Below are 25,933 nucleotides of genomic sequence, written 5' to 3' on the forward strand. Positions count from 1 at the left end.
TCACACATTTATTTAAGCAGAGGAAACATGTTGATGTTTGTATCTCACCAAAGAAAAGAGCAGCAAGAATAATCCACAGCCAATGTTCCATCTGTACAACAAGGTTTAAATCAACAGGAGAAACTAGCTGATGTTCAACATTCAGTCTGAGAATTGTTCTCTTCACAGCAGCACTTATTATTGACACAATGGTTGAACACAGTGCAGAAGGAGAGCCCCGCCTACTGGATGATGTCGCCCTCTAGTGGAGCATCTCTGTGGGTTTGCTGTCACTGTGGGCCTCACAGCAGAGTCTGTCACTGCAGCAGAGCAGATCTGAAGATCCATTCATCTTTGATCATCAACAACTTTAAGTCAGAACAGACAGAATAACTCTGTAACTTCATGATCTGTGTTCATGTTGAATATGTCAGCTCCCTCTGACTGTGAGCAGAAACAAAGTCAGAAACAGACTGAAGATCACTGACAGCCTGTGAGAGACAAAGAGAATCTGTGTCTGCATTTAGTTATAGCCGTGAAAGATGAAGAGAAGATGTGACGGAAAAACTTTTGTTCAGAATCAAAGTTCAAGTGCAGACTTAGTGAAGGTCAAAGGGAAGAGAAATCACAGCTGCAGAGAAAAGGAGGAGACTGCAGCAAGTAGACAACACAAATGATCAGAGATGGGCAGTAACGCGTTACTGTAATCCAAGTAATGATTACAATTGCAAATAAGGTAATTAGATTACCGTTACTTTCCCGTAGGAACGCTGCGTTACTGCGTTACTAAAACTGTGATTTTTTTGCGAGAATGTCTCACGACAGTGACGTAAGCGAGCGCGACGTTCGTGACTACAGCTGTGTGCAGATCAACAATGGATCATATATCGAGTGCAGAGAGAGTATGAGCGTGCAGCGTTTAAAGCGTGGAAGTACTGACCTTACTTTGAGTTTGATTCTGTAAAGGGGCTGTATCCATCTGACACTGAGAGGGGAAACACTTAAACATGAGAGCAGGACAATGATGAAGGAGAGCATCATCATCTGATGTGATGAGTTCAAAGAGAATAAATGGAACAAGCATGAGATGGTCTTCCTGGTTGGACTTTTAGCTTCATGTGAGAGATTTTACCTTAAAGAGATAAACCTCTGTTACTCTGTTTATTTTGCTTCTGCTGCATTTCTGCATGTCCTCATCCACTAAATATAAAATAGTGTAAATGAGCAGCTTTTGATGTTTGACAGTTTTTATTGTGTCTGAACGTTCCTGCAGGTGGTTTGTGGTTGATGTGGATTTGCTGCTCATGTGAATCCTCCCACAGTGTTTCATTAGCAGCTGTAACCACAGTGACTCTGATAAAACAGGAATTAGCAGAATCCATCTGATATGAAGCTGTGCTTTGAATACCACTTCCCTCCTCTTTGAAGAGTAGTCAGATATCTGTGTTCAGGTTTTTGTACAGCCTCTTCTACACTTTGTATCACTGTGTTTGTAGAGCACAGTAGTAGAGAGCTGTGTCTGCCAGGGTTAGGGCTGCTATGGTCAGATTAGTTGATCGATCTGATGTTTCTGATCCATATCGTTTATCAGGAATATACTGAGTTGTGTATCCTCTTGCTCTTTTCCAGAGTATAAACTGAGGAGCTTGAAGGTCAGAATGATGTTTGTACCAGTAAACATAAGGGGTGCCACTTATCTCATAGCTACATGTGAGTTTGACAGATTCTCCTTCTGTTTCAGTGACTTCAGGTTGTTGAGGAGTGATTGAGTCTCCAGCTGTTAGTCCTGGAAAAAGAAAGAAGAAAAGTAGTGAAATGCAGTCTGTATATCTGCTTAATGCAGCAGCTTCAACTAAACTTTAATCCCTGTTCTTAAACTCACCTATAATGTGAGATAGAAGCAAAAAGAGGTGCAGCAACATGTCTTTGGAGTTATTAAAGCCAGACAGACAGCACATGAACAATGTTCTTCCACTGCAGCACAATGACCAACAAATAATGTCATTGGATGAGCTCAACTTCAGTGGGCGGGGCCATTGTAATAGCTCAGCCAATCAAACAGTTTTGTGCTTCCACAGCAGCTCTGTCTCTGTCTCTGATCTTTACTGCTTCATTTCTCTGTTGTCTTTGTCATCAGTCCAATGACACAAGAATCAGAGGTTTAACAGTGTGTGGCTCCCTCTAGTGGATGTTGTGGAGTATTCTGTTGTCTTTGCTCCAAAGGTTTTTGTACAGAGTTTTGCTGTTTCCTGTCACTGTGGGCTGCAGAGCACAGTAGTACACAGCAGAGTTTGTCACTGCAGCAGAGGAGATGCTCATGTTGAGCTGGTTTTTTCCCACTTCAATTTTCAATCCAAAGATTTTTTCTATTCCTATTACTCCTGATGCAGAGTGAGAGATCATTAACTCTGGTGGTTTTCCTGGATATTGTCGATACCAGAAAAAATAATCGTTTCCAGCTGCTTCTCTGGATAATCTATAGGACAGAGTAGCAGTGCTGCCTTCTACACTGAACACTTCTTTGTTGGTTGGAGTGAGATCTTCACAGCTGACACCTAAAGGAACAGAAACATGTTTTATTCTTTTATAAATCATCACAATTCAAATGTGTTTCTTTAAACACACAGATTGTAACGTACCTGTTAGAATGGTGAGAATCAGTAAAGAAAGTGCAAAATAGTCCAAAGACAACATGTTGAATGAAGGTAAAGTTTATGGTTTGTGTTGAACTCTGTTGAATGTGGAGGTTTCTCTCTCTTCTAGTTCAGTAACAGCTCAGCTCCTCCCTGAATCTCTCCTCCTCCTCTCTGATCTGGATTTGAACTTCTCTCACTTCCTCCTGCTTTACACACTAGTAGCAGCATCTTCACTTTCAGGTGGGAGCTCATATTTCAGCTCTGTGCTGCTTCAGTCCACAGATGATTCATGCTGTAAATTATGTGAGAGGTCAGAAGACAACAGGAAATCAGTGATGGGTGGCTCAAGACTTTCACACAGTACTGTACAAAGTACTGACTGCCTCACATTAACCTGATCTCAGTGTCATCTTTTCCTTGTTTCCTGTTGTATTCTGACCTCTCTGTTGTTTTTACATTGGACTGATTTATGTCTGTGCTCTGAACACAACTTTGAAGGCTTGAAGTCCTCATCAGTTTCAGCCTAAAAATACACAGACATTAACCCCATGCCTGTAACTCAGGCTGAAGTGTGTGTATTAGGGAGGAAGTTAGTCTAGTAACTGGAGGGCTGATGGTGCAATTCCCTGCTCCTTCAATCTGAATATTTAGTTTAACTCAGTTTTGTTATAAAGCACCAAATCAAAAAAAAAAAAGCACCCCAAGGTGTTTCATGTCATAAAGACTCAACAGCATTAAAGGAAAATTCCACCAGCTGAGCAACCACTTGGCAACAGTGGGAAGGAAGAACTCACCTCCTGGAAATACTAAGAAAGTTACAAATAATACTACTATGACTTCTCCAAAGAATGAGAATTGTTATTGACCAGAGTGAAGTTGCCCCACCCACACACACACACACACACACCTTTTTCAAATCAAACGTATGTGCTGCTGTCATTCTAAAGTTGCTGTGAGCGTTAATCGTGTTACTATGATGTGTTGATACAGTCCTCACACGAGGGCGATCCGCATTAACTCGCTAATGGGGATTTGCTGCGTTAATGCAGTTATGGCGTCAGCCATGGTGTTTTTGGCCTTTAATCTTTTATTAAAATCTTTCAAACAGAAGCAGCTCAAATGTTTGACATCAATTTTGTTTAATTTTGTCTGGTTGACCTTGGATGACCTCTAGAAACTTTTATTAAAGTCTTTAATATGATAGCAGCAAAACAAGAATTTTAGCAACACAAACTTTTGACTTCACTTTTATTTGAAGAAGGGGGGGGGGGGGGGGGGTAAGTTCACTCATGTTTATTATTGGCATGATGTGGTGTAGAAAACGCTGGTGATTATATCTATGACCACATACAGAAGTAAAATAATGTCCTTGGTTGGCTGAGATTCAGTAGGCGGGACCAGTTACCTCTTGACATCATCATTTTAATGTTCATCTCAGAGGTTTAACAGTGTGTGGCTCCCTCTAGTGGATGTTGTGGAGTATTCTGTTGTCTTTGCTCCAAAGGTTTTTGTACAGAGTTTTGCTGTTTCCTGTCACTGTGGGCCTCACAGCACAGTAGTACACAGCAGAGTCTGTCGCTGCAGCAGAGGAGATCTGAAGAGTCATCAGTGTTTCGTTCACTTTAACAGAAAGTCTAGAGACTGGATCTGATGTCAGCTGTCCTTTGTCTGAGTGAGAGATCAGGAACTTTGGTGGTTTTCCTGGATATTGTTGATACCAAAAGAAATAATAGGTACCAACAACAGGTTTAGAGTACCTGCAAGACAGAGTCACAGTGCTTCCTTCTAAACTGGATTTCTGAGTGTCGAGTGCTGTGAGCTCCTCACAGATCACACCTGCAGACAGAAAAAACTCAGTCAGAACATGGAAAAGTCTTACTGTCTCACACACAACCGAGAGAGTTATTAAATATGAACTCACCTGTTAACAGGAAGAGAAGCCAGTAAGGAAACACACAGTGATGTAATGACAGCATGTTGAGGAACATAAAGTTTGTTTTGTGTTGAACTCTGTTGAATGTGGAGGTTTTTCTCTCTTCTATAGTTCAGTAACAGCTCAGCTCCTCCCTGAATCTCTGCTCCTCCTCTCTGCTCTCAGTCACTCCTCCTCCTGTGCTTCACACACTTTGGGATTCTTTTATAACCAACATCACAAACAGTACAAATATCTGTTATACTAGGATTACAGTTTCATACAAATAAAAGTTATTATTCTTTTTTTTTTAAAGCGTTTGTGCCATAAGGACTTATTCTCTTGGGTTCTCTTTACATTGTGAAGATTTTATTTGCCTTTCAAAGGCAGTTATGTTATAAACTGGTGGTAAAAATACTTTTCCAGTGGAGCACCTGGTTCCAAATTGCACTGATTATCTCCCACAGCTTGTTTCAACTTTGTTCTCCTGTAATAATTATTTATTCTAACTTATAATTATTTTCCTCTAACTTTTATCTACTTCTCTGCAATGAATATTTGCAGGAGATCGAGTCTTTTCACTATATTCCGCTATCAGGGGAAAAAGAGATTTCAGTGTCAACATCACGTGAAAGAGTTCTGCTCCTCTGACTGCTGCTGTAGGACAGGTTTGAGACTGTCTGGGAGGATGGTGTTGAACTATTCTTGGAAATTATAATTGATGAAGAGCTCAGGGTGTTTTTGGATTTTTGGATGACATGTATACCTATAAACACTATAAATCTATCTGTACTGAACTGTAACTTTCATGTATTATGTTCATGAAAGCATGAGACATTTTGCAAACATGTGTTCAAAACTGAACACATTGACATCAGACACAGACCTTCAAAGTAAAACAGGAAATGCATAGACTGGACTCAGAGACACGGTGCAGACAGAGAACAGAAGGAACACACGGCAGACACTAAAAAGAGGAAGCACAGAACCAAAACCCTAAAAACTGAGAAGTCTAAACCCAAACACATAATCAGAATAAACTAGAACACAAGATCATAATAATAAACACAAAGCGCTGGGTCAAATGACCCGGGACAATATAATCATATATACAGATACACTACGCTGGAATCTTTTTATATATGAGAATCACCATGTTAAACATTTAACCTGTAGGTTTAAAGTTTAAGGTAAATCAATCAATCAATCTTTATTTCTATAGCATATGTAAAAAGGACAGTGTCCAACGAAGTGCTTCACACAAGGCAGCAAAGCGGATTACAACAGATGGCAACAAAACCAGTTATAAAACAGTTACAGTTACAGTTACAGTTACACTGCACAAATGCAGACCGGGAGGAAGTCCAAACTAATTTGCTTCAAATGCTAGATGGAACAGGTGAGTTTTTAAGCGTGATTTAATCGATTGAATGGATTCTGACACGTGGACATCGATTGGAAGATTATTCCAGAGTTTGGGTGCGGCAATTGCAAAAGCTCGATCCCCTCTAGTCTTTCGTCGGGGCCTCGGTTGCACTAAGAGCAGTTGGTTAGAGGATCTGAGCACTCTAACTATACACATCGAGAAGGTCTGTTCGGTAACTGGGCGCCAAGTTATTTACAATTTTTAAAGTATACAAAAGGATTTTAAAAACAATTAGGTATTTAAAGTGGAGCCAGTGCAGACTGGCTAGAACTGGGGTGATGTGATCATGCCTTCTGGTGCCAGTTAAGAGGCATGCTGTGGCATTTTGAACTAATTGCAAACGCTGGAGGACAAAGAATTGGAGGCCCAAGTACAGAGAGTTGCAATAGTCCAGTCTAGAAGAAATAAAGGCATTGATAAGCTTTTCAAGGTCTTTATGTGGAGTATAGGGCGTTGCCTTGGAGATTTGCCATAGCGGGTAAAACTCGTTTTCTCAACTGAAAACATTTGCTTGTCTAATTTGAGGGAGCTATCCAGGACCACTCCAAGATTTCCTACGGTATAAGAGAGATGGCTGGCACAGGAACCCAGTGTATCAAATAGCTGGTCCGGGGAAAGTGATTATCAAAAACAACAATTTCTGTTTTATTTTCATTTAGAGTTAGAGAGTTTTGTAATAGCCAGACTTTAACGTCCCGCAGACAGTTGAACAAAGGCACTAATGAGGACTGGACATCCTGATTCAGGGGGAAGTAGATTTGGATGTCGTCAGCATAACAATGAAACGAGAGATTATGCTTTTTGAAAATGAGTCCCAAGGGCAGCATGTACAAAGAAAATAACATAGACTTAGCACCAAACCCTGGGGCACACCACAATGGAAAGTGTCAAAAGAGGAGGAGTATTTCCCCATGGTGATGGAGAGCAACCTCTCAGACAAGTATGATTTAAACTATCAAAGGACTTTTACATGTTCTAGCCTTGCCAGGAGAATATTGTGATCAACCGTATCGAAAGCCAAGGTTAAATCTAATAAATTCTAAGACCACTGAGCGCCCTGAATCAGCAGTTAAAAGGAGGTCATTAAAACATTTAGTAGTGCTGTCTCAGTACGGTGACACCATTTAGACCCAGAGTGGAATTCTTCACTGATTCCATGAGTCGCTAAGAAGGTCAGTAATTGATGAAGGACTATTTCTTCCAAGATTTTTGCCATGAAAGGAAGTTTAGAGATCGGGCTATAGTTGTAAAGAACATTAGGATCAAGGTTACTTTTCTTGAGAACAGTTGCATGATTGCATGTTTGAAGACAGTCGGAACGCAGCCTGATAATGTTATGAAACGGCTGTGTGCAAGCAGGAAAAGGACCCAAAGTGCAGACTCCCGAGACAGACGTGAACTCAAAAAACAGCTTTAATGCTGAACTCAAAGTAACCAACTTTCAAAAATACAAAGAATAAACGTAGGCAGGCAGGCAGAACACACAGCATGAATGAGGGTAGATAAAGCTGGGCTTACACTGTGCGACTTTTGGCCCATTTTGAGCTGATTTTTGAGTCGTGCGACCGTTTTGGTGATCGGCCCGATTTTGGCCTTCATCGTGCGTCGTGCTTCGTGTAGTATACGTGGGGTAACGAGAAGCGATTGACACCTCACGACCAGCTCCCGATCATCAATCGCTTGGTCGTGAGGGTGTCACCGTAGCCGCTCACACTGCGCACGCACAAACACGTAAACGTCGGAGAAAAACACGGCGCAGCACGGCTGTGCAGCGTGTGATCTGGACACAAGCGACGGAGGCACAACTTGTAGAACTTTGGAAAGCTCATCCGAGCCTTTTCGATGTGGCCTCACAAAATTATCACGACCACAACAACCGTGAAAATAGTTGGATCTACACTGCTGCTCAATCACAGCTGCCTGATCATGTTTTTCATTAGCAATTTAGCAAAGTTGATGGTGGTGGTGTGTCTGTGTGAGTGAAAGACAGAGAGAGCGAGCGACAGATTTTCTGTTATAACCTTCATGTTATGGAGGCACAGTGTGCGCACTCAGGTCGCATCAGAGCATCGGGCCGTATAGTGTGAGACCTGCATCGTGACCTATGAACTTCTAACCCCTGCGAGTCAATCGTGCAGTTTGAGCAGAAGCTGAATAACGTGACTGAAAAAATCGCAGTGTCTGCCTTAACATAAGACCTGGACCTTCAAAGTAAAACAGGAAACATAACACGGAGACGCAGACCTGACACAGGAATAAGCAACTATGGAACAGAACAGAAACCAGAAGGCACAACTCTGACAAAGAAACCGAAAGACTAGAAATGATAAATAAAGGCAAAAACCAAAGTACAATAATATTGAAACCTCTAAACTCTGGGTCAACGACCCAGGCACCCCAACAGATAACAGTGACGAGTTCATTAGGAGTAAGATACAGGGTCCAATGACATTCAGAGCATCCTTAATTATATGGGAAGGGAGAATGTTGTGCCAGGAGTTCGAACTTTTCAATTGGTTTATTATTTCTTTGAGAGTCGGGAGAGTCACAAAAGTCACAGGCTCAAACTGTTGAAAGACCGTTGAGCATTCAGAAATTGGAATTTGGTTTGCTGCTGATGGATTTGAGGCCCTTAGTGCTGAGATTTTATCTATAAAATAATTTAGGAATTTTTCACAGAGAGCCTGAAAGGTCTCTGTTAGAGTGGCAGAGGATGGGTTCATCACTGAATTAAGAATCCTAAACAGGATTTGGGGCTTGTGGCTATTAGTCGCAATGATTTCCAACAGGAAAGAAGGTTTTGCGATTTTAACAGCCTTCTGATATTTCAAACGGCAGTTGTGCAGAATCTCCAAGGAAATCTGGAGTTTGTCTTTGTTCCATCTCCTTTCAACATTCACGTCTCAGAGTGTGCGTAGATTCATTCAGCCAGAGTTGCCTGGGGGGTTTAAAGCGTTTAGTGTTTATCGGAGCCAAAGTGTCCAAGATAGCGGTAGATGTAGAGATACAGGAGTGAGCGTGTTCATTTACTGGTGCACTTGTCTTACAATTAGCATCATAAAAGGCAAAGTTAGTCAAGGCCGTGGAGAAATGGGCGATTGCTTCAGGATTAATCATGCGTAGCTGGTACAGAGAGCCCTCACAGTTCAACTGCACATTACATATTTCAACATTAAACATAACCGGGAAGTGGTCTGAAATCCCAGCATTGCTGATATCCATAACGCACAGCAAGAAGGTCCTGAGTTCAATTCCACCATCAGGCCGGAGTCTTTCTGTGTGGAGTTTGCATGTTCTTCCTGTGTTTGCGTGGGTTCCCTCCGGCTTCTCCAGCTTCCTCCCACAGTCCAAAGACATTTCTTGGGATAGGTTAATTGATTAATCCAAATTGTCCATAGGTGTGAATGTGAGTGTGGTTGTCTGTCTCTATGTGTTGGCCCTGCGACAGACTGGCGCCCTGTCCAGGGTGTACCCCGCCTCTCGCCCTATGACAGCTGGGATAGGCTCCAGCGCCGCCCGCGACCCTGAAAAGGAGAAGCAGAAACGAATGGATGGATGATATAAAGACCTGCAGAAGGGATTTTGCAAACATGCTTACACATCGTGTGTAGAGTCAGGCTGATATTTTTTCTGGGCCAAGGGAGTCCAAACAGAATGTCCTCGACTCAGATAATAAGTAGAATCAACAGGCTGAAAAGATAGATAGATCATTTTAATGCAGCATGGTTAGGTTAAGGATAGAGAAAGAAAAACACACCTATTGCATGTTTTTTTATTCTCTATCTTTTTTCCAGGAAAGGAGCAGGTGCTAGACAAAGTCAGACGTGGACAGAGCGAAGGAAAGTATCTGCAGGGGAGACGGCAGGACCGCCATGTCACTTCCCAGAAGAAGATGGTGTTGAGGTTCACTTCTTCTTGACCTCATCGATCCTTTTGATATCCCAACTGGAGAAGAAGGGTCAGGTGAGGCTGGAGTATTTTCATCAAAGGCTTTATTTCCAATGTGCATTGGGAGATCCCAGAACAGTGGTTCCTAGCTATAACGTCATTCGCCTTTCATGGTCTTGTTGTTTCACAGATTTTTTTCGTGCAAATTTTTATGCTTTTTGTTTGTTTGTTTGTTTTTTATTTGTATTTTTTACAGCGCATTGTGTTCTGCTGTCAGGGGTTGTGTGTGGAGGCGTGGAAGAGATGACCCAAACGCAGGACTCACTGTGCAGAATGAAGAGGATTTATTGGAGCGAGTGAATGGACAAAGCAGGAACGGCAAGACTGACTAGCTGACTGGAAGACTGAGTGGCTGGCTGAATAACTGAACACAGACGGGAACGACAGTAACGACAACATCACATCAATGACACGACAAAGAACTGGTGAAACCGAGGAACTTAAATACACAGGTTGAATGATGACAATGATTGGAAACAGGTGAGCCTGAACATAATCTGACTAATGACACAAGAGACAAGCTGACACGGGAAAAACAGGAAGTGAGAACATTAATGTGGCGAACTAAACTGAACATGAACAAACTGAAATCACTGGGTCAACCCTGACATCTGCATTCTGATTGGCTGTAGACCATTGTCAATCAATCTCGTGCCGTGTCTCCTGTACAGTACAGAATGCGTCCAGCTTGTCAAATCTTCGATCACTAGCAGTGTGCCTCTAAAGAGCTGTACTGTGTGTTTGTAAGTTTTCTCCAACAAACACAAATGTTGATGAAATGTTTTGCACCATCAAAGGCAACCGCGGATGCCTTTGGTTTCATTCTATAACACTGGTCTTATTTTTCTACGAAGGTTTGAACTTTATAGTGTTTAAACCATAGAGAAGTGTGGAAACGTGTGTTTACTTAATATATTACCATGCTTTTTACATCTACATGAATGTGCTATTGCTGTGAGATTTATGACTATTACTGAAGGTTACTCTCCACACCAACACCAACTAGATGTTTAAATCTTAATATAAATGAGTAACAGTAGGTGGACATTAGGTAAGGCTGCACTTTTTGCAGCGATCTCGTATAGAAACTATTCCTCGCGTATATAAAACAAGTCTGAACCGTAGTAAAGGGACCTCTGGCTGATACGTCGGGTTCGTGTCGGCTCGTAGCTGAAAACTAGCTTTACTTTGTTGTCTGGGTCACTTTGCTAGCGAGAGACAGAGAGAGGCGTTGAAAGGCTGCTGCAACGGAGCTTATTGTTTCAGAGGAAAACAGGAACACGGTGTACAGTCGAGTCTTAACAGCTTACTTACAGCTGGGCTCGTCAGGCACTCTTCTTGGCTGCAGTGGTTATTATTATATTTACATGCTTCCAGCTCCCGTTTTTGCTCCGTGACAGCTCGTACTTTTCCTTGTTCTCCCTCCCTCGCTCACAGACACATCACAGGTACAGCAGTCCATTCTCCCTGCAGCACGGACTACACTGCCCATCAGGCTGCATGCTTTAAGGTGATGCCTGTAACACTCTGCTATTGCCTCCATATTAAATAATTTAAAAAAATATTTCTTCACGTCATTATGAGACATGAGATTGAGACACAGGCATTTGAGCCTCTTAATGCGTGTTTTGTTTGGGTTTCCACCGGCATGGAATTACCAAAAATAGAGAGGGCAGAGCCTAACATATGAAACAGGAAAAGACCCCCGTGTAATCCCTTTATTTCAGCAAAGTAACTGTATTCTGAATACCACCTCTTTAAACAGTAACTGTAACGGAATACAGTTACTGTTTAAAGAGGTGGTATTCAGAATACAGTTACTGTTTAAAGAGGTGGTATTCAGAATACAGTTACTCATATTTTGTATTTTATATACGTAACGGCGGTACATGTACTCTGTTAATCCCCAACACTGCACACTGCAATATTGAGATTACATGCTTAGTCACGGGGGCTACAGGTGAGCCCACCTTACGCCTGTTACAGTCAGCAAACCATAATCATAAAAAGAGTACATGTTGTTTACTTATCAAGCACGTTCAAGGAAACTCTCTCTGTGCTGTACACTTCAGAGCACAGGCTCAGGTGAACTTAGACTGAACAAATTTTTCAGGAAACCAACAAAAAGTAAATAGACTGTATTTGTACTTATTCTTTTTATTAAAGAAATTTTTTTTGTAACTGTTTTCGTCGTTGTCATCAGTCCAATGACACAAGAATCAGAGGTTTAACAGTGTGTGGCTCCCTCTAGTGGATGTTGTGGAGTATTCTGTTGTCTTTGCTCCAAAGGTTTTTGTACAGAGTTTTGCTGTTTCCTGTCACTGTGGGCCTCACAGCACAGTAGTACACATCAGAGTCAGACACTGCAGCAGAGGAGATCTGAAGAGTCATCAGTGTTTTATCTTCACTCACATTAAAAGTGATTCCAGGGACTGGATCTGATATTTTCACTCCTGTTCCCGAGTGAGAGATCAGGAACTCTGGTGGTTTTCCAGGATATTGTCGATACCAGAAGAAATAATCATCTCCAGCTGCTTGTTTGAAGTATCTATAGGACAGAGTAGCTGTACTGCCTTCCAAACTGGACTCTTCAGTTTTATTTGCAGTGAGTTGTTGACAGCTGACACCTAAAGAAACAGAAATCTGTTAAATGCTGTGTTGTATACAAAGAAAGCATAAATAACATGTAAACATTGGGATGAAGCAGTTGTTGACAGATTGTCATGCACCTGTTAGAATCATGATCATTAACAGAGACGTTTCATAACAGTCCAACATCAACATGTTGAATAAAGTGAATCTTCTGAGTGTTGAACTCTGTTGAATGTGGAGGTTTCTCTCTCTCGTCTGTTCTTCAGTAACAGCTCAGCTCCTCCCTGAACCTCTGTGCCTCCTCTTTGGTTTGTAGCTTCACTTCTCTGTTACACCTCCTTCTTTTAAACTTCCTCCTCTTCAATCAGCTTGAAACACAGCAGAGTAGGAGGTGTGGTGGTCAGAAGCAATGTTCCCTCTAAGATGCGCGCGTGCACACTGCTGGCACGTCTTTGCGCACAAAAAAATTCTAACCTGAGTTGAAATTAAAACTTTAACAATTCTGTTCTGCAGTGTTAGTCAGTGAGTGACTGGCTGCTCCTGTATGGGATTGGAACGATGCCACCTTATCCCACAGTCCAGCCAATGATGTGATTCACATTCGTATATACGCAGCTAATCAGCATTGTTGACAGGCTATGACAGCGTCTTTATGTGCCGACACCGGTGTTTTAGCAAAGCAGCTGATGTGGAGTGAAGCCACGTTAATGACAGCGTGTACAACCATTGGAGATGTGAGCAGGACAGACGGAACAACTGACGGACAAAGTGTGGACTTTATACCAGTTTTTAAATTGTGTTGATCGGCCACGTAAAACCAGAGTTATGATAAAATATCTGCAATGTTTGATTTTCTTCCTGAATACTGTCGTTGTTTATATTTACTGCGGGAAGAAACGGTAAAAACGGCGTTTTATAAGGAAAACGCTCGAAAGCCTGTGAGCAAAACCAACACCCCCCCCCCCCCCCCCCCCCATTCTTTCCTATTGGTGGAAAAATGTACCATGTGGACCAATCAAAGAATGATAAGGCAACATGACATTTAGTTGTTTAGGGAGGGGGAAGTTTTAGGAGTGACGGCGTGTTTGAGATGTGAGAGATTTGCGTCGTTTAGCCCAAATCTTGTGTAGTTAGTGTGTAGTTAGTGTGTAGTTAGTGTGTAGTTAGTGTGTAGTCAGTGTGTAGTTAGTGTGTAGTTAGTGTGTAGTTAGTGTGTAGTCAGTGTGTAGTTAGTGTGTAGTCAGTGTGTAGTTAGTGTGTAGTTAGTGTGTAGTTAGTGTGTAGTCAGTGTGTAGTTAGTGTGTAGTTAGTGTGTAGTTAGTGTGTAGTCAGTGTGTAGTTAGTGTGTAGTTAGTGTGTAGTTAGTGTGTAGTCAGTGTGTAGTTAGTGTGTAGTCAGTGTGTAGTTAGTGTGTAGTCAGTGTGTAGTGTAGTCAGTAGTTTTGTTGTGTGTCAGAACAATGAGGCGACTGCTGAGTGTTACAGCAGTGACACATCTGCTGCTGTCAGGCCTGCAGGTATCAGGCTGTTGTTCTCCTTCATCTCATAGTGGACAGGAATTATTTTTTGGAGTGGCACAAATAATTTGTGTGGCATCAGATTTGATGCAGAACAGCTGATTGTTCTGTAAATAGTTTGAAATGTTTGTTTAAAAAAACGTCTTGGCTGCATTTTTAGGTGAACAGCTGCAAAAAACTTGCAAAACTCAGTTACTTTTTGAAGAAGTAACTATATAATTAATTGCCCAACATTGGTCATTATTTACTGTATTTTGCAGACAGAGTCACAGACTCTCTCCCAGACCACAGACTCATAATCAGAGATGGGCAGTAACGCGTTACTTGTAACGCGTTACTGTAATCTGATTACTTTTTTCAAGTAACGAGTAAAGTAAGTAAGTAAAACCGTGATTTTTTGCAAGAATGTCTCATGACAGTGACGTAAGTGAGTGCGCCGTTAGTGACAACAGCTGTGTGCAGATCAACAATGGATCACATATCGATTGTGGGAGAGAGTATGAGCGTGCAGCGTTTAAAGCGTGGAAGCACTGACCTTACTTTGAGTTTGATTCCATAAAAAGTGACAAAAACATTAGTGTCCACTGTGCGTGGGAAGAAACCCCCTAAACTTCCGAGCAAGCACCGAGTAGCTACGACGTAATGGGAAACTCACAGAGAAACTCGCGGATTCTTCCACTGACCGCAGCACACCTGCACCAGGGTAAACCTCCGCCTACCCCACTCCTGCTTTACAGGTGAAAATAGAGCAACAGGACCGCTGAGTCTTTGACTTTATTTATTTTCTGCTGTGTTTTACTTGCATCTATTTGAAAGACTGAGTGTAAACACAAAAAATATTTTATTTTATGTGCTGGAATGTGCAGAAAATAGGTTTAAATGTTAAACTAATTTATTCAACTAAGAGAATGTTGCATATAATTAAATCTTTGCTTGAATTCATAAAGTTAAAAGATTAAAACTAATAAAACAAGTTTTAAAAAAAGAGATTTTTCCATTTGATTACATTTTGTATGATGGATTATGCAGAAAAAGTAGAATTGGGCTGAAAGATCTATCGCTTTATCACCTATTCAGGTTGTAAATCGTGTTTTTAAAAAGTAACTAAGTAATTAATTACTTTTGAAAATAAGTAATCAGTAAAGTAACGGGATTACTTTTTTGAGGAAGTAATCAGTAATTAGTTACTGATTACTTTTTTCAAGTAACTTGACCAACACTGCTCATAATACAAGTCAGAGCTTTATATATATATAAAAGAAAGTTGTGTTTTAAAAATTGGAGTTCAAGTTATTTTTCCTTCCAATAGTGTTAACATGCTACACAGGTCATGAACAAGATTTTTTTTAAATTTTCATTGTAAGTGTGATAAAGCAGTTAATTAAAAGTAGTCTAACATAAATGCTGTAATCTGATTATTTTAATAAACATGTAACTTGGATGGATTCGATGCTGGCGTGACCACAGTGCACACGTCTGCTGTTGCTCACAGTGGTGCAAGGGACGCTCAGGGAGTTTGTGTGTTCGCTCAGACACGTGAAACATTAGAGGGAGCATTGGTCAGAAGTTTATATAATCTCATCATGAGCATGAATGTCATGGTAATTCTGGGTTTTAATGATTTGTTTGAAGTGTTCCAGGGTGGAATGACTGTTCAACATTCACCTTTAACATCTTTAAAAAACAATAATTGGCTTCACAAGTTTGACTTTATTTTGGATTTTCTCTAATTCACATAGATTCTAAAGTATACAGACAGGCTTAAATAAATAGATACACATAATAAAGGTCCTGAATGTTCTACAGTGTCTTTCACTTTCACTTTTGACAAGGTCACAGTTCTCATGACTGAAACTGGTAGTTTCTCTTTGCAGCATAAGAAGGATTTGTCAGACAGACGTCATTGGATCCAGAGCTTGAACTTTAAACCTCTTAAACAAGACTGAGACCCTCCTGTGTGCTAACAAACCAGAGGCTTAACAGTGTTTGGCTCCCTCTAGTGGATGTTGTGGAGTATTCTGTTGTCTTTGCTCTGTTGTTAAGACTAAACACTGAGTAATGAATCCTTCAAGCATAAAATTCTCCTAACTCAACACATAATAATAATAATGGATTGGATTTATATAGCGCTTTTCAAGGCACCCAAAGCGCTTTACAATGCCACTATTCATTCACTCTCACATTCACACACTGGTGGAGGCAGCTACGGTTGTAGCCACAGCTGCCCTGGGACAGACTGACAGAAGCCAGGCTGCCATATCGCGCCATCGGCCCCTCTGGCCATCACCAGTAGGCAAGTAGGGTAAAGTGTCTTGCCCAAGGACACAACGACCAGGACAGAGAGCCCAGGGATCGAACCGGCGACCTTCCGGTTACAGATGCAATTCCCAACCCCTTGAGCCACGGTCGCCCACATGAACCAGTGTTTTCTACACAGAACAGAAAACTAGCAAATAACCAGTTTTATGTTGTATATTTGGAATCTTATTTATTCGACTGTGTTACAAAAAAGACAAATATTCACATTTTGTTGGTTGAATCTCTAAAAAATGCAAAAGATAACAGTTTGACATAATAAAATATTTCTACATCAGTAAGGTGATTCTCAAACAGCTGTTAGCTTGAAATTTGAATTTTATTTAAATATGAGAACAAAGAGTTTTTACTGTTTTTATTTTATACAACATAAATTCTGCAAAAGAATAAAAACTGAGCTGAAGACTTTTAGCTTCATGTGAGAGATTTTACCTTAAAGAGATAAACCTCTGTTACTCTGTTTATTTTGCTTCTGCTGCATTTCTGCATGTCCTCATCCACTAAATATAAAATAGTGTAAATGAGCAGCTTTTGATGTTTGACAGTTTTTATTGTGTCTGAACGTTCCTGCAGTTGGTTTGTGGTTGATGTGGATCTGCTGCTCATGTGAATCCTCCCACAGTGTTTCATTAGCAGCTGTAACCACAGTGACTCTGATAAAACAGGAATTAGCAGAATCCATCTGATATGAAGCTGTGCTTTGAATACCACTTCCCTCCTCTTTGAAGAGTAGTCAGATATCTGTGTTCAGGTTTTTGTACAGCCTCTTCTACACTTTGTATCACTGTGTTTGTAGAGCACAGTAGTAGAGAGCTGTGTCTGCCAGGGTTAGGGCTGCTATGGTCAGATTAGTTGTTGTACGTGATGTTTTTGATTCATATCGATTATCAGGAATATATTGATCACTCCATGATCTTGCTTCTTTCCACAATATAAACTGAGGAGCCTGAAGGTCAGAATCATGTCTGTACCAGTGAAGGCGTACATACTCTGATGTTGTCTCATAGCTACATGTGAGTTTGACAGATTCTCCTTCTGTCTCAGTGACTTCAGGTTGTTGAGGAGTGATTGAGTCTCCAGCTGTTAGTCCTGGAAAAAGAAAGAAGAAAAGTAGTGAAATGCAGTCTGTATATCTGCTTAATGCAGCAGCTTCAACTAAACTTTAATCCCTGTTCTTAAACTCACCTATAATGTGAGATAGAAGCAAAAAGAGGTGCAGCAACATGTCTTTGGAGTTATTAAAGCCAGACAGACAGCACATGAACAATGTTCTTCCACTGCAGCACAATGACCAACAAATAATGTCATTGGATGAGCTCAACTTCAGTGGGCGGGGCCAGTGTAATAGCTGAGCCAATCAAATAGTTCTGTGCTTCCACAGCAGCTCTGTCTCTGTCTCTGATCTTTACTGCTTCATTTCTCTGTTGTCTTTGTCATCAGTCCAATGACACAAGAATCAGAGGTTTAACAGTGTGTGGCTCCCTCTGGTGGATGTTGTGGAGTATTCTGTTGTCTTTGCTCCAAAGGTTTTTGTACAGAGTTTTGCTGTTTCCTGTCACTGTGGGCTGCAGAGCACAGTAGTACACAGCAGAGTCAGACACTGCAGCAGAGGAGATCTCCAGATGAAACTCCTTTTTTTCTTTGTCATGTATAAACTTCAGCTTTTCTGTTTGCTCTGAATGTTCCGCCATAACAAGCTGTGGACGTGAACCAGACTTCTGATGGTACCAGAAAAGGTACTGAACATAACCTGAATAGTTGCAGGAGAGAGTCACAGTGCCTCCTTCCAAACTCGTCACTACATCTTTAGATGGTGTCAGTAAATCCTCAGAGGATCCTGAAAACAACAAAGACATATTTCACCATCATGTTTCTGCATCTTTAAACTTAGTTTATAAAAAGTGAATCAATTCAAACAACATCCAGATATTTTCATGTCCATCATCTCCTTTTACATCTCACTCCATCTTTTGATGACTCACCAGTCTGAAAGGAGACTATCATCATCCAAATGAAAAGCAGCAACATGATTTTCTCTTGGACTGAATGAACAATAGAGAGAACACAGCAGCTCTTCAGCTCCTAAATGAAGCCTTTCATGTTCACTGCTGTAGCTCCTCCTCCAAAGGCTGCTTCTTCTGGATAGGCTTGGCCCTGGTTTCTGTGGAGCCTGTAAATAAAGAGCTTTGAATATTTGAAATATTTAGCAGAATGTAGAATAATCTCACTCATGTATTAAACAGCAGAAGTACACGTGTAAACCAGCCAGCATCAACACTGGACTTTAAAGAAATCCATTACTGACCTGTGATGGACCGAACAGTGAAGGAAACTCAGGCACAGGTTAAAGTCCAAAAAAGGTTTGTTTGTTTGTTTGTTTGTTTGTTTGTTTGTTTGTTTGTTTGTTTGTTTGTTTTTTCATTTAACCCAAAATCAAAGTTGGTTAAATTTATACAAAAGATCATCAAAATCTTAGGCCCATAAAACAGGTCAAAGTAACAGAACTCTACTCAATGTGTAAAACAAACATTATGACTCAAACAGACCTGCCCGCATCACCGTCTTCTTCTACATTTTAATGGCGGTTGGCAAAACAACTTTAGGTGCATTACTGCCACCTTCTGGACTGGAGTGTGGGTTGGCGCGGTTTCTCCACCTACAAATCCATTTATACGTCCTCCCTTTAATACCGATCTGATGCAACCTGATCAGGAGTCCTTCTTTCCACATCACATCGTACGCCTTCTCGACATCTACAATCACGGCTGCTACACTCTCACTGTTCACTTGGGCACGCCTTATTTCATGCTCTAGACGCACAGCTGGATCTATCGTGCTTCTTCCTTTTCTAAACTTTGGTAATACTTGATCTTACTATTAGTTTCCAAAAAGTCAATTAATCTTTCATTCACCATTTTTTCCATTACTTTCCCCAAATGTGATGTCAAAGCTATCGGTCTATAACTTTCCGCCAAGGCTGGATCCTTTCCTGGCTTACATACGGGAACAATGATCGTTTCTACCTTCTTCCCATACTTTGAACATTTTACTAATATAGTCTTACGAGGGTTGCTTAAGTTTTTAATCATACAATAACTATCTGATCTCTACCTGGAGTCGTATTTCTTACTTCCATTAATGAATTATTTAACTCTGCTACTGAAAACATGATATTTATCAGACCTTCGTGTTTCTTCTCTTCCGCTGATTTCTGCAGTAATTTTCTGTGCTGTGAACTTTTGCAAATGCTCTTTCCAATAATTCAGCTTTACTCCTATTATCTACTAATAATCTGTCATTATCTTTCATTACTGGATAACCATACTCGTTCCTCTTCCCAGACATTTTCTTTATAGTTGTCCAGACTCTCCAAAGGGGTCGATCTCCCCAAAGTATTACAGTACTTCCTCCAATATTCCCTCTCAGCTGATTTAACTACCGTTCTTACTTCTGCCCGTTTCCTTTTGTAGCATATGAGATTTTTAAACACACAGTGCTCTTTTCAGCATTTTAAGTGCTTTGTTCTTGGCTTTGATTATGGCTGTACGTTCTTGCGTCCACCATGGCACTACCTTTATCCTTTTACTGCCACCTTTCTTTGGGATGGATGCTGTTGCTGCATAAGTCATAATCTGACTAACTGTAGAATTTAACTGATGCTTAATGTTTTACACAAACACCAGTTTGCTTCGTCAAACCTCCATTTCCTCTTTTTCTGTTGCATCAGCGTCTACACAAATATCAATAACTATCGGATAATGATCACTACCAATCGTACTCTCTTTTAACACTTTCCATGTGCTCCTACCTGACAAACATTGTGAAACCATTGTGACATCAGGACACGACTCTGTACCTCTTACCAAATCCACCCTTGTGCCAGAGCCATCATTTAGAACCACTAAATCCTTCTCCTCAACTACATCCTCTACCACCTTCCCACTGGTGTCATTACACTGCCCTTATAAAGTGCTTGGTGTAGTTTCCCTCTCCAATCCCTAAGAAGCATTTGCATTTCTTTCCTCTCCAACTTTTTAAACGGACTCTAAAAATTAATTATTTTGATATTTCCTTTCTGAGACCATACTTCTACAACTATCACCTCTAACTCTGCTGTAGCCGACTATACTTAATTTCATTCTTAACAAACGTTGCACATCCTCCACTTTTACCCACCTGAATGCTCGAGTATCCTTGAATAACAAAGTCTAGACTTGGTTTAAATCTGTTTCTTGTACACATATAATACCCGGCTTCAAATTTAATGCACAAATAGCTCCCTTCAGTTCTTGTCCATTTGCAATACGCTCCTAGCTTTCCATTGAAGAATTAGCATTAAGTTATAGCTTGTGGGTCTGATGTACATTCTCCATGACTAAGATCTCAATGTATTTTTCCCCAAGACAAATCTTCACTTTGAAAAACTTTGCTGCTGCTTTTACTACTATCTTGATCTTTTCTGTTTTGACTTGCGCCAAGAACAAGACACGTTTATCCATTTGGACTTCAGGCTGATTCCTGCCCTTCTCCTCCATCCCTCTCCCATCACCTATTCCTTGTTCCTCATCAGGTTTTCTGCCCTTGTTATTTACTCTCCTCAAAGCTTCTGCATAAGATATCCTCTCCTCTGTTCCAACTTGTTGAATCTCTGCTGCCTGCTTCCTTACTGTGCACCTGTCATGCGCTGCTGCATGTGGCCACCCACAGTTGCAACACTTAACCTGACTCCTGCCACAGTCACCATACATATGTTCTCCCCCGCATCTTCCACACCTCACTCTTCCTTTACACACTATGGGACCAAAGCTCTGACATTTGTAGCACCTGAGTGGAGGAAGCACATAAACACGGACACTAAAACTCATGTACTCCACCATGACTTTCTCTGGCAGCTATTCCCTTGGAACTCAAGCAGTACTGACAGACTATTTTTCTCCATTTCTAACAGCTTGCAGTCTTTTTATTCCAGTGATTTCTCCTCCGTTGATCACTTTCCTCATCTCCTCCAGATTTTCCCCACTGGGAATACCTGAAATCACTCCTCTACATCCTCTCCTCTCACTAACCACCTTCCTGTCCATAATCTCCTTTTTTACAAAGCATTTTCAACTTGAGCGCTGTGAAATGCACTTCACACACACGCACAGTTCTTTGTCGCCAGATGCCACGTTTATTTTTAGTTTTCATTTGTTATGACTGTGCACAGTCTGACAGCTCCGGTCTCAGCTGATTCCCAGCTTCCTCTCCACTCCTCTCCCATCTCACTAAAAAAGGGGAAGGAAACCATCATCAGTCCGAACGCCATCAGCTGTTCTCACCTGCGTCTCCAGCACCGCCCCGTTGAGCTCACTGCACCACTCCTCCCCTGCAGCCGTGCCCGGTGTTCTGACAAACCATCCTACTTTGGCAATTTTAGCTGTTAAAGTACGTTTCTAGCTCATGTTGACAAAGGTAGGATGGTTCGCCACTGAATTTTAGCAGTTTAAGTATGCTTGCAGGTGACATTAACAAAGGTAGGATGGTTTGGCAGTTAATTTCATGTTGTGCGCATGCGCAGAAACAACGGGTAGGATGGTTTGCCAAGTAGGATGGATTCCCAGAACACCTGGACCACACCTCCGCCACAAGCGCTTTAGACTTTTGTTCTGCATTTTTACATTTCACAAACAATCACCCGTCTCGGAGCACCTTAGCCAGCTCAGAGCTCAGTCAGAGCAATTGGACTCAGTCCCATTATTTCATTCCCAGGTTTGAATTTCAATATCACTTTAAATTCTTCCATCATTACTTCATGCCTACCATCTTCCTCTTCAAGTGCTCGCTTCCGTGTTGGCGCAGATTTCAACCTGTCCTTCCTAACCCCCACGTTTCTACTATGTCCAATTTATTTCAATCAATGTCCATTTCCTCATCGTCAGAAAGCCCTCCACTACTACTTGCCATTCTGACCCAGTCACAGTCCAGATTATGCCAATCCACCGGCGATCGAGTGTTATTCCAAACAGCAAGCCTCTAACCGAACAACTCCTGCCCGAGCCAGCTGTCAAAGCGGCGGCACGTCGAGCTCCCTCTGTCAGGTAAGTGAGACAAAGGAGAAACTTAATAGTGGCTGATCATCCCACAAAAACACATAAAAGGGGTAAAATACACAAAAAAACTAACTAAAAAAAATCCAATTCCCCCCATGATCCAGAGTTATGGTATGAGCCAGTTTGCAGTTCTCCATACAGACTTGCTCCGCCCCTTTTCCACCTCTTGGCTCATCAATCAAGAGACTGGAGCAGCTGCAGCTGAGGTAACTCAGAAAACAAAAAGATTAAATCATACATAACAGTGTCAACTAAAATGTGCGCACTTATTTTAGAATACAGTGTTATATGAGTATTTAAATTAATTCTAAACCAAACCCAGTTATTTATTATCCTGTAAATGAAATTCTATGTTCAAAGAAAGAAAAGTGTGAATGTTGTTGGATTGTGTGTCCACAGGTGTTTGTATTTTGCGCCGTAATAAAATGACGGTAAAAGGCTCCGCCCACTTCCCATCCAGGTCTTACCATGCAACGACTCTGTGAATGCACTGGAGAAGTGTAGTGGGAGAGTCCTCCGTCAGGAATGAGATATGTGTGTCGACTTTTTATTCTCCCTTAAAATTATTATGCCATAACGCTGCACAGAGTAGCTCTGCTAACAGGTTATGGGCCCAGAGCAGCAGTAAAGAGATCCTGTAACTGCCAAAGGAAGGGCAGCGTTTCCTGGAAAGCCGCAGGTTACCGGCAGGTGTTAAAAGTTTGGCACGATTGAGTGAGTAAGCGTTTTTGTGCATCATGAGCAGACGCACGGCAGAGTCGGGCAGTCGATATTCCCGTTTGCAGTTTGATGGAGATGAAAGGAAATATGAGATATGGGAAACGAAGTTCCTTGGTCATCTCAGACTACAAGGTTTGAAAGATGTCATCTTAAAGGCTGAGGGTGATGAAGAAGCCGATGGTGAAGATGATGACAAAAAGTTTATCGTTAGTTATGAGAGATGCAGTTGATGACGGACGGAAAGCCCTAAAAATTTTGAGAGGTCATTATGCAGGAGTGGGCAAGCCAAGGATCATAAGTCTGTACACCGAACTTACTTCTCTCACAAATGAAAAGAATGAAAGTGTGACGGACTATATTATCCGAGCAGAAGCAATTATCACAGCGTTAAAAAGTGAGTCATTAACTGATGGACTTCTGATCGCAATGATAATGAGAGGTCTACCAGAGACGTTTAAACCCCTGATTGTGCACGTTACACAGAGCGAAGCAAAAATCACATTCTCAGAGTTTAAAGTAAAACTCAGAAGTTATGAAGAAACCGAGAGAATGCGTGCGGCTGTAACTGATGACAACGTAATGAGGACAAAAGTGCAATTAGACCAGGATTCTACTTCATGGCGAGCAGATGACCGAAGATCAAAGAATAATGAGATTGTGTGTTTTAAATGTGGACTAAAGGGACACACTGCAAGAACGTGCCGATCCAGAGTATGGTGCAGTTTTTGCCGGAGTAGTACACACAAAGATGCGACCTGTAGAAGGAAGCTAAGACGGGATGAAGCGAGAGGGGTTGTGGAGAAGGACTACGCGTTCAGGACGGGCTCCGAACCCCAGAGGGTCCCGGACGGCGGCCAAGAGATGCTGAATAACCAGCTACTGGTGGATACGGGAGCGACGTCACATATCTTTACGAAGATCGAGAGTTTTAAGACTTTTGATGACACATTTCGACCCGAGGCTCATTGTGTAGAGTTGGCTGACGGAAGGCGGAGCAGAGGAGCTGCAAAGCGGCGAGGAGATGCTGAGATAAGTATGATTGACAGTAAAGGACGCAGTCACAAGGTAACATTGAAACAAGCACTCTACATTCCATCGTTTCCACAGGACATTTTGTCAGTAAAAGCAGCTACTAGTAACGGAGCCACTGTGGTTTTCAAACACGGGGACAGTTTTCTTAAACATGTTGATGGAACAAAATTCCCTATATATGAACACGAGAGACTGTTCTTTATAAACACTGTGCAAGAGTTTGAAGAGAAATGTAATGGATGTTTTGATATGCAAACGTGGCATGAAATTCTAGGACACTGTAATTATGAGGATGTTCAAAATCTGCAAAATGTCGTTGATGGAATGGAAATTAAGGGTAAAATCAACAAAAATATGCAATGTGAAGCCTGTATACAAGGGAAGTTTACTCAAACTAGGAACCGAGAACCAGATGAAAAGGCCAGGGCAGCATTAGAGTTGGTACATACGGATTTAGCTGGTCCGATTACGCCAAACTCTAAAGAAGGGTTTAAGTATGTTTTGTCGTTTGTTGATGATTATTCAGGTGCAACATTTGTATATAATCTGAAACACAAAAGGGATACAACTCAAGCAACTGAAAGATTTATTGCAGAGGTGGCGTCATATGGGAAAATCAAGTGCATTCGTTCTGATAATGGAACTGAATTTACAAGCAGACAGTTCAGAGATTTATTAAGTAGACACGGCATTAGGCAGGAAACTTCGGCGCCATATTCGCCTCATCAAAACGGAACAGCAGAGAGGAACTGGCGTACACTTTTTGACATGGCGAGATGCATGTTAGTTGAGAGCGAATTGCCAAAGTCTTTATGGCCATATGCAGTACAAACCGCGGGAGTGATTCGGAACCGATGTTTTAACAAACGCACAGGTCAGACAGCGTATAAGATGTTAACTGGAAAAAGACCTGATCTTTCTAGAATGAAAAAATTCGGATCATTGTGCTATGCTTATAAACAAAATAGGGGAAAGCTGGATCCAAGATGCGACAAAGGTGTTTTCTTGGGATATGACAAAAATAGTCCAGCATATTTGATCTATTTCCCAAAAACTGGGAAAGTTGAAAAGCACAGATTGATAAAAATACTAAATCCGGCGACAATGGATCAACAAACACAGAGTGATCAGATGTATGAAGATGAGGTTTATGAATCCAGAAAAGATGGTGAACCCAAACAGACTAAGGATGAGGATATTCCAGATGGTAGTGAAAGCAGTCAAACTGAGTCCGAGGTTAAAACTGATGATAAAGTAGATGCTGGAGCTACACGTTATCCATCCAGAATCAGAAAGAGACCTGATTATTTGAGTGATTATATCACGGATGTGAAAGAGTGTGAAAATGAACAGATGCAAACCAGTGTTGATTATTGCTACAGATTGTTGTGTGAAATACCCACATCATTTAGCGAAGCTATTGTGTCAAGTGAGTCAAAAGAATGGGAAAGAGCGATGAATGAAGAAATTCAATCCCTTAAGGAGAATGACACATTTACTTTAACCACTTTACCAGAGGGTAAGAAAGCAGTGGGGGGTAAATGGGTTTATGCCGTTAAAAAGAACTCAGACGGATCAGACAGATATAAAGCTCGATTTGTGGCTAAAGGTTTTAGTCAAACAAAAGGAGTTGATTATGAGGAGACTTTTTCACCGACTGCTAACTTATCGAGTGTGAGAGTTTTGATGCAGAAAGTGGTTCAGGATGATATGTTGGTTCACCAGATGGATGTAAAAACCGCCTATCTACACGCACCAATAAATGAA

At 41.3% G+C, this 25,933-nt stretch overlaps 2 long non-coding RNA genes across 3 annotated transcripts; one reads left to right on the forward strand and one right to left on the reverse strand.

Moving 5' to 3' along the window:
• Positions 1–18,027: 18,027 nt before the first annotated feature.
• On the reverse strand, positions 18,028–22,609 carry LOC143413521 (uncharacterized). Of its 2 annotated transcripts, XR_013094119.1 has the most exons (5): positions 22,488–22,609; positions 22,125–22,395; positions 18,631–21,589; positions 18,308–18,495; positions 18,028–18,162 (listed from the first exon to the last, which is right to left on the reverse strand). It is a non-coding gene; the product is annotated as an uncharacterized LOC143413521 (long non-coding RNA). The 2 variants fall into 2 exon arrangements; XR_013094120.1 differs by lacking the exon at positions 22,488–22,609 and having other exon boundaries at positions 18,308–18,509; positions 22,125–22,246.
• On the forward strand, positions 21,936–22,992 carry LOC143413527 (uncharacterized). Its single transcript, XR_013094128.1, has 4 exons — positions 21,936–22,073; positions 22,244–22,402; positions 22,519–22,620; positions 22,814–22,992. It is a non-coding gene; the product is annotated as an uncharacterized LOC143413527 (long non-coding RNA).
• The last annotated feature ends 2,941 nt before the right edge of the window (positions 22,993–25,933 follow it).

The sequence above is a fragment of the Maylandia zebra genome, linkage group LG18 (genome assembly GCF_041146795.1).
Source record: "Maylandia zebra isolate NMK-2024a linkage group LG18, Mzebra_GT3a, whole genome shotgun sequence".
In the NCBI taxonomy this organism is placed as follows: domain Eukaryota; kingdom Metazoa; phylum Chordata; class Actinopteri; order Cichliformes; family Cichlidae; genus Maylandia; species Maylandia zebra.